The sequence below is a fragment of the Sebastes umbrosus genome, chromosome 18 (assembly GCF_015220745.1).
Source record: "Sebastes umbrosus isolate fSebUmb1 chromosome 18, fSebUmb1.pri, whole genome shotgun sequence".
Taxonomy (NCBI): Eukaryota; Metazoa; Chordata; class Actinopteri; order Perciformes; family Sebastidae; genus Sebastes; species Sebastes umbrosus.
The window spans coordinates 27,389,208-27,402,594 of NC_051286.1; the positions used below are offsets into that span (position 1 = coordinate 27,389,208).

The 13,387-nt window shown below is 42.0% G+C and overlaps 1 protein-coding gene across 2 annotated transcripts in view; it reads left to right on the plus strand.

Moving 5' to 3' along the window:
- The first annotated feature begins 469 nt into the window (after positions 1 to 469).
- Positions 470 to 13,387, plus strand: part of snap25a (synaptosome associated protein 25a) — a 62,772-nt gene continuing 49,854 nt past the window's right edge. The window contains exon 1 of one of the 2 annotated variants that reach the window (XM_037750404.1): positions 470 to 634. The gene's annotated coding sequence lies outside the window, so the exon portion shown is untranslated. The remainder of the gene's footprint in view (positions 635 to 13,387) is intronic. The other variant, XM_037750403.1, reaches the window with a different exon arrangement.

Here is a 13,387-nt window from a genome sequence, read left to right on the forward strand (position 1 = left end):
TCGAACAGATAAAAAAATGTGCGATTAATCGCAATTAAATATATCTATTTTTTTTCATTTAGTGAAGCAAGACAATACAGGTGAAATTTGACAAGACAAACAGAAACAAAACAAAAGAGAAAAATAAATAAATAATTAAATAATTAAAGAAATAATGAATAAAAAAATAATGAATAAAATATTTTAATTGATTGACAGCTCTAATAAAAGCTGATCTAATCATAAATTCTCCATATTGAATGTACATATCTGACATGTCTGAATATGAAACATAACATTTCATAAACACCTCAGATATTCAGCATGCTTTCCGTGCAGCTGCCTTTTAACAACAACCACTCTTTGAAGTGTCTCTCTCTCCCTCTCTTGACAGATATCTATTAAAAGCTGCTGCTGACGTCAAAAGTGTCCGCCATCTTTGACGAGAAGCTGCACTGCCCCCCCCCCCCTCCACACACACCTCCTCCTCCCCCTCCCCATTGAAGAAGCAGAAGTAGAGGAGGACTCAGCCGACGTGCAGTGCCTTTGCAGCATCCCAGTGCTATACAGAGAGAGAGAGGCTGGTATCGCTTAGCTGTTGGTATAGCAGACATTTCCTCCCATACTGACTGCGGGGCACCCACAACACGCACAGGTAAGAGCTGGAGACAGCCCACTACTACTCATTTATATACCCTTTCTTATTTGGGCTTGGCGCAGTGAAGCAGCAGATGTTTTGGGGCGATGATGTCGAATGATGGCGATGCGTTTTATGGGGGGCTTTCATCTCGTTTTGGGGGAATTGTTAGTGTGGAAGAGAGAGAGGTGTGAAGGAAGGAGAAGAAGGCAATGTGTGACCCCCGGGTGATAAATCTCACACGCAGTGGATTGACTGCGAGCATCGCGTGGATGCGGTGCGCTATAATGCGTCTATATTCAATGTGGGCGTTTTCGGTGTTTCAGCACCTCGGACAGCGGTGGAGAGGAGAGGAAGGTGGAGGATGGATGGATGCTCAGCAGCATCAGATACATGGTGGGGCTAAACGCCGCATTGGAAAAGAGGTCGTGCGTCTGAGCCAAAGCGTTTCTCTCAGCCATTTTTTTTAATTTTTTGGAGGAGGAGGAGGAGGAAGGAGGAAGGAGGAAGGAGGGAGGGGGGGGGTTGTTTTTTCTTCCAAACCAGCGGCTGAGAGCGTCATCTCCCGCCTCAAAACGCTGCTAGACGCAGCAGGTAGACTGGAGACTGCTGATGTCGCAGCAAGATGCTGAATCGTGAAGCAACATCTGTCGGGCTCAGATAAAAACACACACACAGCCCCCCACCACCACCACCCCCCGCTGGTCTGAACAGAGGCGTCCGGGTGATGCGGTGTGATGGAGACAATGTTATAGTAAACTGCGCCACGGTGAAAGTCTGTGGGAGGAGGGAGGGGAGCCCATATCAACAGAAAGAAGGGAGGGGGGAGGGGGGGGGGGGGGGGGGGTGATCCAGCTCCATCAATGCGTCGCATCCTTTTTTATTTCTTGATTTGTTTTACGCAGTGTCTTCCCATCACAAATCTGTGGCACATTTACGCATGAAGGGAGAGCTCGAAAATGTCCTGCTTGTATAATGTTGGGCGGGGGAGGGGGGGGACACCCGCACTATGACACCCACCGCCCCCTCTCTCTTTCTCTCTCTCTCTCTCTCTCTGTATCCATCCATTCATCCAGGACAGCACATCACTGTCAATGAGCCCCGCACGCTCTTGTCTTGTCAATTACGCACGGTGCGCACTAAAGGCTGGGTGCTAATTTGGGTAAACCTCCACATCATGTGCAAGTGTGTATTATAGGGCTGGGCGAGATGGAGAAAATCACGATATTTTTTTGAACCAAATACCTCGATATTGCAATGATATTCTGGAGTTGATTATTGGTGCTTTTATAAAAATATATTTACCCAATGAGATTTGTGATAAATAAAACATCAGTAATGGTTTGGGTAAAGGCAAATAATAGTTCAGAAAATTACATCACTTTTCTGTATAACCGGCTTTAAAACCAGGAAAAACTCATGCCATATTGATATGATATGGATATATTGTCCAGCCCTAGTGTGTACCAGTTTGGAGTGCTGCATTTATGATGTGATACACACACTACGTATGTGGCAACAGCATGGTATTGCTTCCAAGTTAGACCTTACTAGCTGTATTTCAAAAGCATGCAGGAGCCCCAGACAGGTGTTGCATTAGCTGTGTTTATGTGTAAGGATTTTTTTAAAAGATGAAAACGTGGTCGATATCTGCAGAAAACAATTGTCTGGATTTTTGCGTGGTGAATTGACGCCCCCCTGCGTTGCCTGTCACAACGGCCACGGTCGCTGCGAGAGGGCCCCCGAGCCCTCGTGATGCAGAAATAGATTGTCGATTGATATCTTGAGGTTTGACGATGCGGCAAGATTAGATATTAAAGTCCTGCTCATCTCTGGCGCGACTGGAATTATTTCATATAAGCACACGTGGCGATAGGCTGGCTGGCTGGCTGGCAGGCTAGCTGATGGTCACTGACAGATGCTGCTGCTGTCACTTGAGGGGGTTGATTGAATGTTTGTCACATCACTGGAAAGCTGAGCGCTGTGACACGAGGATTTACCAAAAGGTGTCCTCACATTCGTGAGATTTTTAATGACTTTAAAATAACAGATTTTATTGTAAACGTCAAACAAATATGAGTTGATTTCTAAAGGAAGAATAGCCTTGACACTGTGGGCTGTGTGTTCATGACAATGGGACATTATAGTGTATATAGGGAGCACAGTAAAGCCCCCGAGGATGCTCCAGTTGCCATGACCGCTATACCATGTCGCGTTATGCGGCTTGCACTTGTTTGGACTGCAGAGAGAGGGAGAGAGACAGAAACAGGGAGGGGGTGGCGGTGGCGGTGGCGGTTTTGGTGGTGGTGGTGGGGAGGGGAAGGGGGGTGGGGTGCCAGGCCTATACTGCACACACTGAAGGGGCCTGCTCTCTGGGTAAATGGTGACTCACGACACCATCACCATCACCATCACCATCACCATCACCATCACCATCCGCTGATTGTTTCCCACAAACACCCTGGCCATTGTTTCTCTTTCACACGGGTGCTTTTACGCCCGCCTGTATGGCACCGTTCTGAAATAGAGCTAAAGCGTCCGTGATCGATGCTGGTGAACACTGAGCCGCCTGGCTGGCTGGCTGGCTGACTGGCTGGCTGGCTGGCTGGCTGGCTGGCTGGGCTGCGCATTGCGTGTTTTGGTGCAGGTCCTCCTATACCTATAGCAGCCCCTTTTCACCTTTCAGATTCGGGCTCTTAGCCTAAAGCTTTGAGCGATAATCAAGTATGCAAAAAAAAAGCCAGACAAAATGCAGAGCAGCATAATTCTTTCTGGAGTTTTTATGGTTTGAAAGGTCCTTAAGAGGCCCAACCACTCACCTCATAAGCAACTACACACATTATTAACCTCATGCTATACAGCCACGTTAACCCTCTCACAGTGGTCTGAAATGGAAACAGACAGTCACATTTGACGTGCTTAGTTAGACCATCCACAACCAGTGTGAGGGATCTCTGGCATCTCTCTAGCAGGGCCGGCTCTAGCCCCTCTAGGGTTAGGGTTAGTGTCCAACCCTTGAGAGCCCTAAACCTAGCCCCGTAAACCACCACTAACATCAGACATCACATTGGTTTGAAGACAAAATTAATTAATTTTCATAAATAACTGTATTTATTATATTTAGGGCTTTTAATCAATTAAAATATTTAATCAACATTGATCTCAAATTAATCACACATTTTTTTATCTGTTCAAAATGTACCTTAAAGGTAGATTTGTCTAGTATTTAATACTCTTATCAACATGGGAGTGGACAAATATGCTGCTTTATGCAAATGTTATATATATATTTATTATTGGCGATCAATTAACAACACAAAACAATGACAGATATTTTCCAGAAACCCCCACAGGTACTGCATTTAGCATAAAACAATATGCTCAAATCATAACATGGCAAACTGCAGCCCAACAGGCAACAACAGCTGTCAGTGTGTCAGTGTGCTGACTTGACTATGACTTGCCCCAAACTGCATGTGATTATCATAAAGTGGACATGTCTGTAAGGGGGAGACTCGTGGGTACCCATAGAACCCATTTACATTCACACATCTAGAGGTCAGAGGTCAACGGCCCCGTTTGCAAATGGCCATACCAGTTTTTCCTCGCCAAAATTTAGCGTAAGTTTGGAGCGTTATTGAACATCCTTCTCCACAAGCTAGTATGACATGGTTGGTACCGATGGATTCATCAGGTTTTTTTAGTTTCATATGATACCAATACCTTCACTCTATCTTTAAAACTGAGCCCGCTACAACCTAAAAGTCGCAAGTTGCACTAATGCGTTAAAGAAATTAGTGACGTTAAAACAAATTTGCATTAATGCGTTATTAACTTTGACAGCCCTAATTATAATATAAATAAATAATTGCTCCCTGATATTGTTAGCTTAAAAGTGTTTAGTCAGTTACACTACAATGAGAGTTACAGGGGTGAAAAGTGTATTTCCATCTTCATTTATCTATTTCTTCATTTGTTACGTCAATGCAGGAAATGAGGAAGTGTGCCCGCTGGCATTTTATTTATATTTTGTATTTAATTTTTTTAGAGGACGACCGGCGCCCCCTCCAGAAGGTGGCGCTCTAGGCCACCGCCTACATGGCTTATGCCTTGCTCTCTAGTCATTTGTCTGAGATGACGATCTTCTGAAGTCCTGCTATTCGTTGGCCTTCCTTCAGCATTGTTTGATCTTTTACACTAGCAATCATTTGCAAGAAAATGTGTTGCTTTTTTTTCTCATTTTGGGAGCAAACCATGTTTCACTTAACCCAGCAAGGCCAGATGTAGAATCACATTTACATTTTTTTGGGCCTGAATCCAACCAAGAGCTGGAGATAGAAAAGAACTGTACCTGCTCAAAGGGAAGCATCAAGGGCATTTTTAAAGTGCCCTTGAGCAAAGAACTAGACCACTGCCTCTCTCTCCCTCTTTTGTGAACTAAAAGCTCTACTGCGGTTGTTTGTCGTCGTCACAGTGCAGTTCAGGTTTTATCTGCATGACAAACAAAATCCCCATCGTGGACTCAGCAGAGCTTGTTCCGCTGTTGTCGCATCAGTAACTCCGAAATGTCCCGAGTATTACCCAGTGGTGGGCAAGTGTTTGCTGTTCTTTCTCTCTTTTTTCTGAATAGCGGTGCCCATTCTCAGTTTGTAGTCCAGAGCCAGAGGAGACGCGGCTATTCTGTCTCACTTTGCGACTCCTTCTTGGAGACATCATAACAAAGGTTATTCTTATTTTTCGGTATATTTTGTTTTCTCTGTGCAGAGTCGCCGTGCCATTGGACAGAACGTTATATCACCACGACTTAGAAATATTTCCTCAAGTGGTCAGCGCATCACAAGTGTGCCTCTCCTCTCATCCCAATGTTTGGCTTTAGCCTTAAAAGAAATAGATATTAGCCTAAAGATATCACACTTTAGCTTTGTAATATGGTATTTTACAGAGGTCAAGTCTGTGAAAGGGCATTTGATATAGAGCTAACTGCAAAACACAGAGATGATATAAACACACTGACAAAAGGACTAATGAAGTTAAAGTAACACTGTTTGTCTTAAAGGTCTTAAAAGTGAGATTTTCTTGTCTTTTATATTATAAAGCAGGTTTTAGGGATTTATAAATACTGTTAAACTATCAAAACGCTCAATATACGGAGAAATACACACAGCCCGTATTCAGAAATTGTGCGTTTGAAACAAGCCGTTAGGATTTCTGTCCATTTGTGATGTCACAAATATACAATATTTAGACAATTTCACAGTTTTAAACGTAAACATTCTAAATGTGTCCCAGTTTATCTCCTGTTGCAGTGTATGTAAGTAACATCAGCTGACAGGAAGTAAACATGGACCCAAACTGTTGCCTAGCAACGCAATTCCGTTGAAATACACTAAAATGGAGTGTTTCAGACAGAGGGTAAATACAGGTATATTCAGGCAGACAGTACGAGGAAAATGATGTGTTTTTTTAACATTAAAGCATGTAAACATGTTCCATTAGAAACACAAAATACAAGCAATTAGGGGGTCATACTGTACAACCCATAATATAACAATAAGTAACCTCCCCCCACCGCAATGTGTCAATTTACACCTCCGTTTTTAGACATAATGTGATTATTAGTGAGCTTTAGAGGTGCTGCTGGGTGGATTTCTTTAGACTGCTTTCCAGTCTTTAAGCTAAGCTAACGGGCTGCTGTTGGTAGCTTCTTATTTAGCATACAGACATTATAATGGTATCAATCTTCTCATCTAACTCTTTAGATCTTTAAATTTGATTAGGTTCAACTTTATTGAAGAACATATATTGATAATAAATGAAAGTCAATTGTTCGTTCCATTGCAACATCAGTTCAGCACCCAGCAGCAGAGCTACGCTTTCACCATTTTGGACTGTAAAAACGTCCACCTACAAAGTGCCCTACAAAAGTAAAACTAAATGATTTCTCTTCTATTGTCATGTTCTACCAATTGGCCTGTGTTGAACAATAAAATATTCTAAATATATAATAAGCATTTTCAGTCCAAAATGGCGGCAGCGGCTGTTTTCGTCTCTTTGTTTCTATGTTCTGCAGGTACTGAGGCAAAGAAATGCAGTGCAAACTCTCGTCAAGAAAACAAATAAGTTCCCAAAATGTCAAACTTTTCCTCTGAATGACACAGGAGAGAAGTTCCACATATCCAGTCTGGAGTTGATTTGAGGGAAAAGGCAAAGAGTGTTTATTTCTTCCAAGTGAGTGTGAGATATCTGAGAGCAGTAGCTAAGTCAGGGTGAAAGGCATGTTGAGTTTTTTTTGTGTCCAGTCAGCCCTCGAGGGACAACCTCTCTCAGAGTCTCTCAGAGACACTCTGCAGTGCATATGAACAAAAACACAGAAACAAAATGGCTGCTCCAGAGGCCTCGAAAGCTGTGGCGAAGCACAGAGAAAGATTGTAGTGGTGCATTGCTTCGCTCGCCAAACCGCATCATACAAATACAGTTCTTTTTCTTACATTATCTTTCTCTATGACACAGCAATAGTTTGTTGCTTTTATTCATTTTGTGTTTATGGTTTCATCTTTTCCATATTTGTGATGTTTTCTAAAACTTGTCCGGTCAGTAGGATCGTCTCATTGCATTGTGTTGGGTAGTTAACTGGTTATTAATGAGCAGCATACTGTCTTTGCCAACACTCCTTTCAGTGCTTGCACAAAAAGACTTCTCTAAATTTAGTTTGATTCATCTTCCCTCAGTTGAACCCTCTCACAGAAGTCATATGACAGCTACACAAAGTTGATATTATCTCCCAAGTGATGCTTTTGCTTTTGAAGCTTTTCTGGAACTGAAAATAAAAATCTTTCTACCTTTTAAAGCCCCATTTATGAGACAGTTATCTGTGAGGCCAATTCACTGTGCTGTCGGGCACTGTCACCATTCTGCCATCTGTCCTCTCTCCCGCTCGTACAGGGTTCGATTATTATTCTTTTGATTAATGAAAGGAAGTCAGGGAGGGGGGGGGGAAATGAAAGTGATTGGAAAGAGAGGGAATGAGAGGAGGGGGTGAGATAGAGAGACAGAAAATGGAAACATGGTAAGTTTAAATACAAAAGTAACTGCCAAAGTGATTTGATTTGATTTGATGTGTGAAAATGGCTTCAAATCAGATAGTTGTTCCTATTAAAACTATCCAGAAAAAAATATATATTGAAATTAGGGCTGTCAATCGATTAAAATATTTAATCGTGATTAATCGTACATTTTTTTGTCGTTCAAAATGTACCTTAAAGGGAGAATTGTCAAGTATTTAATCCTCTTATCAACATGGGAGTGGGCAAATATGCTGCTTTATGCAAACATTTGTATATATTTATTATTGGAAATCAATTAACAACACAAAACAATGACAGATATTGTCCAGAAACCCTCACTGCTCAAATCATAACATGGCAAACTGCAGCCCAACAGGCAACAACAGCTGTCAGTGTGTCAGTGTGCTGACTTGACTATGACTTGCCCCAAACTGCATGTGATTATCATAAAGTGGGCATGTCTGTAAAGGGGAGACTCGTGGGTACCCATAGAACCCATTTACATTCACTGATCTGGAGGTCAGAGGTCAAGAGACCCCTTTGAAAATGGAAATGCCAGTTTTTCCTCAACAAAATATGGCGTAAGTTTGGAGCGTTATTGAACGTCCTTTGCAATAACCTAGTATGACATGGTTGGTACCAATGGATTCATTATGTTTTTTAGTTTCATATGATGCCAGCATCTTCCCTCTAGCTTTAAAAACTCTACAAAATCAAAAAAATCGCAAGTTGCGCCAAAGAAATTAGTGGCGTTAAAAGGTAACAGGCTATTATGGCGTTGACTTTGATAGCCCTGACTGAGGTAAATTCCAGATGATGGCCAGAAATCAGATCGCTAATGTATGCCCAGAAATAAACTTTGGGTCTCAGATTTTACTACGGTAAGCTGATATATTGGAGTATAGTTACTTGTGCGTGTGAGTGTGTAGGATATAATGCAGACTGCTCCAGTTTCGCATCGATCTGCGGCATCAAACATATCACTTTCACCGCAGCATCGGCCACGGCTTTAGCAGTATTCTATTGTAAACCATCCCTGTACAACTATAAAGCTTCCATTTCCAGAATAAAAAAAGCATGTATAGACATCTTATCCCCTCATCAGTGAAGCATAAAGTCACCAATTAATCTGATTGGGTCAACACGAATATGCTCCTCCACCCTCTACATTACATGGCATTGTGTGCTCAGGTGCGGGGACAATACGACCGTATCAGTCCTCTGCAAACACGACACTGTGTGGAGACGCTTTTCATTCAGCGGGGTGTTATGTGGTGTTTTGTTGTTGGTGGTGATATATGGCGTTGCTGTGGGTCCGTCTGTTGGGTCGGGTAATTTATGATGCTGCAGTGCAGCTAACCGTTGGTGCAGGTTAGCCTCTGCAATGCTACCTCAAACAGTAAGGTATCTATAGGATAGAGAGTATATAGAGGATATTTGATTCACTGTTTCATGAGATGTGAGGTTTGTCTCATTTTAACTTCATTATGCAGTACACGTTACTGCATTACAGTATGAAGAACTGCGTACATTATATGGCATACATATATATATTTGTCCTTATATATAACCTGTCAGTTTTCTACTTAGAATACATCAGTAGCATACTGGCATTAATGTCCATGTACTATGTATATAATGTCTTAAAGCGCCTCATGAGCAATACATAGTATCAGTATTATATATGTTTTAGACTGACCTCCACACTGGAGGTCAACATTGCCCCCCTGCAGCATTTACTGTAGACATTCAGATATAACGATATTCTCTTTTCTTTCTTTGTAGTTTTTAAAGCACTTAAAGGTCCCATATTGTAAAAGTGAGATTTTCATGTCTTATATATTATAAAGCAAGTGCCATATAAATAATGTGAAAGTATCAAAACACTCAATATATGGAGAAATACACACAGCCCGTATTCAGAAATTGCGCGTTTGAAACAAGCCGTCAGGATTTCTGTCCATTTGTGATGTCACAAATCTACAATATTTAGACCATTACACAGTTTTAAACATAAACATACTAAATGTGTCCCAGTTTATTTCCTGTTGCAGTGTATGTGAATGACATCAGCTGACCGGATGTAAACATGGACCCAAGCTGTTTCCTAGCAACGTAATTCCGTTGCAATTCCATTGCCATTCTGTTGAAATGAGCTAAAATGGAGCGTTTCAGACAGAGCATGAATACAGGTATATTCAAACAGACAGTTTGAGAAAAATAACGGGTTTTTTGAACATTAAAGCATGTAAACATGTTCTAGTAGAAACCCAAAATACAAGCATAAACCTGAAAATGAGCATGATATGTTCCCTTTAAAGCTGCAGTAGGCTGATTGGAGCAAATAGATATATGAAAAAACAGTTATTTGTATAAAACTATGTCCTGACAGTAGTGAATGAGACAGGCAATCTGAAAAAAATCATGTTCCTTCGGTGTCCTCCGGTGTCCTCCGGTGTCCTCCGGTGTCCTCCGGTGCTCCTAACGGCATCTGCAAGATTTCACAGACCGGAGGAAAACAACCAATCAGAGAAGAGCTGGAGCCTTGCCGTCTCTGAGCAGCTGTCAATCACTCGTGAACTCTGATCAAATGGTCAAACTAGGCAGCGCTGATCAAATATGAGTCAATATTCTGTTACTGTAATGCCTGTTTCTCTCCTCAGATGTTTTCAGAAACATCTTGTAGTGTAATGTTTAGCTGTAAAATGAGAAAGTTTGTGAACCGGCAGCCATATTGAGATCAGTTGAGGAATTACCAAGCACCGCCCACCAGCCGGAGCAAACTTTCTCATTACAACATCCGAAAGATAAATTGTATCAATGCGTTTAAGAAATTAGTGGCGTTAAAACAAATTTGCGTTAACGCGTTGTTATCGCTACAGCCGTAGTTTTTTTATGTTACAGTTCTTCAGCGGCTCAAACAGATAAAGAAGGCAGCAGAAGCGAGTTTAGATATTTTTATGATGAGTGTATTCTGTCAGAAGGTATTTCTTATCCTCTGGCTATTGCTTTTTAATGTCTTTGTTTTTTATAACTTCTCAAATATTTAACAGGCTCTTTTGTGACACTGAAGTGGCCTGGCTACTACGGCCCGTGGCCATGGATGAAGTAGAGACTTTATAGCATTGAATGTGTCCTGTTGGACTGTGGAATAAATCTGTGGGGATCACTGATTGGAATTATTTTGTGGAGCCTTCTGTCACAATCCCCAACTGTACAAAATTTGCCAAACAACTGTGACCAAAGGACTAATGAAAGACATCGATATTGATTAGGTTTGTTACTGTAGCATTGCCAAAACATCAGGAATTCTGTCTATGTGCTCTGCGGTTGGCTTGAATGTTTCCTGCCTGGGATTCCATCAAACGCAGATATAAAAAGGACAATCTGCTGCATTTTTCATCCAGAGAGCCTTTCGCATCTGATCTCTCCGCCCTGACGTTTATTGCGTCGTAAAACACAAGAGGTTGTCCTTCTAATTCAAAACAGGCTGCAGAGGCCTGTACACGCTTGGTTGATTGTTGGTCATATGTTCATCTGCGCCACCATCCCCTCAAACCCCTTGCCCCATCTCACTTTTTCTCCTTTCAGCTCTACCGCCAACATCAGCCTACGAGCACCCCTCCCTGCCACGTTTTGCTCGTCAAATGTCAGATCTCCACAGCCCTCTAGCAGCCAAAACGCCATCTGGAATTGCCACATGGTAATAAATGTGGCTCTGGGTGCTCCCATGGGTGGGAAAATGTTGCGACCAGGACCCCTTTCACCTACGGAGACCACAGAGGTGACTGTGAGCACAGGGCTGGAGGGCGTTGGCATATTTGGTGTGGTATGCTGTGCATACTGAATTATGGCCTTATTTTATTCTCTTTTTCACCTTTGTGTTTGTGCGTACTCTCTGGGGCAAATTCACAAAAGTATTGTGCGGCTTTTGCGGCCGCTAAACCAGTCGATAAGACTGATTTCAGTCCATTAAATAGCCGTTAATGGTGGTTTTATTGTCTAAACCTAAAGAAGTTGTAGTTTTGTTGCCTAAACCTAAATAAGCCATTTTGGTTGTACTCAAATTGTAACATTTCATTCAGTTTTACAACGTGTTGTGTTTAAGTTTCACTTTCACTTTTACAACGCACTAGGTGTAGTAGGCCCCAATTGACCCACATTTATGTTGCTTATAGCGACTGATAACACTTGTTTAATGGCCTAATAACAGTTGAATCGGTTGGCTAAACCTGCACAAATTAGACAATTTTCAAGGCACCAGCAAAGGGTGAAATGCAACCGTAACTGCGCTGCCAAGCAAATAGCGTCTCAGTGCTCTTGGGCTATTTGTATTATTGTATTGTAATTTATTGTATTTAAGTTAGGTAATATGCAGACATGTTGCGCAAAATTGGCCCCTTTCTATGCAAATGTGCCTCATTGCAAAAACAGTCCAATTCACAAAGATCTGCACTAATAGCCACACCCAGTTACAGTGAAATTAAAGCCTCATCCACACTGGGAACGTCAGGAGCGCGTGGCGGCTGCGTTTACTGTTGTTTCTTATTTCAGCGTCCGTCTTAACAGGTTAGAGCAGCCACACTGCCCGTGTGAGACGCGCGTCTCAGCTGCGTCTCTTCTAGAACTTCGTCTCGCCTATTTTTGGCATGTGCCGCACAGTTAACAGCAAAAACAGACAGTGAAAGTGATCTATTGACTGTATATTAACATCATATCAGCTACATTACTACAGTTTCAATGTCTATCTGTAGAATATGTTACGGAGATGAAAAAAAGTAAAGACTTATTTTTAACTCAACACCTGCTTTCATTTCAAAATAAAAGCCCTCAAGCGTTTTTTCTGTGGACAGAATTCCTTCATTTGTTAACACAAGGCTTTTATTCTGAAATATGTACAGGACAGTGTTGTAGAACATGCATTGACTTGCAGAGCAACATGAATGAATATAGTACGGAGTTTTACCACACGTTTCCTAACCTTTCTCGGTCTAAAATAAATATAAATGACATTTATAATGAAATTAAATGGCCATTATCAAAGGCAAACTCTGTGTAGAAAGAAAAGGCTGACAGCAGCAGCTGCAGCAGCAGAAACGCAGCTGGTGTGAACACCTGACACGTGAATCATGCAGCCGCCACGCAACGCAGCCGCCACGCAACGCAGCCGCCACGCGCTCCTGACATTCCCAGTGTGGATGAGGCTCACTAGCGTCTCCAGAGAGTTGGTGGTAACTGAAGCGCATTTACAGTATAAGGGATGTCACGCCCATACTTTCCTCCGCTTCAAATCATGCCATCTTCTTTTACAGTCTGAAAGTGTGCGTTTGAAAACACAGACAGCACTGAAAGACATATTAAATCGCAAATAGGGTTTCTCTCTGTCATGTTTCAATTCCTTGCCTGAAGTTTTGAAGTTCTCTGTAGCTCACAGTCTGAAAATGTCATTTTTCTTTTTCTCTCTGCTGTTGTTCTGCCTACTGTGTTCTTAATGCGAGGCAACTTTTATACTTTTACATATGGATAATTGCAATCAGATACAAAAAAGGGCAAATTGCACTCAGCTGCAAAACTGTATGGGTGTTTTTGCGCTAAAGATACTGCAGCGCAAAGTCTTTTGTGAATCGGACCTTGAGACGAGGCAGATAGCAGTTGAAAGTGATGTGCAATTAGTGGCGCCATCAGTAGCCGTAATCCGTTCTTTGTA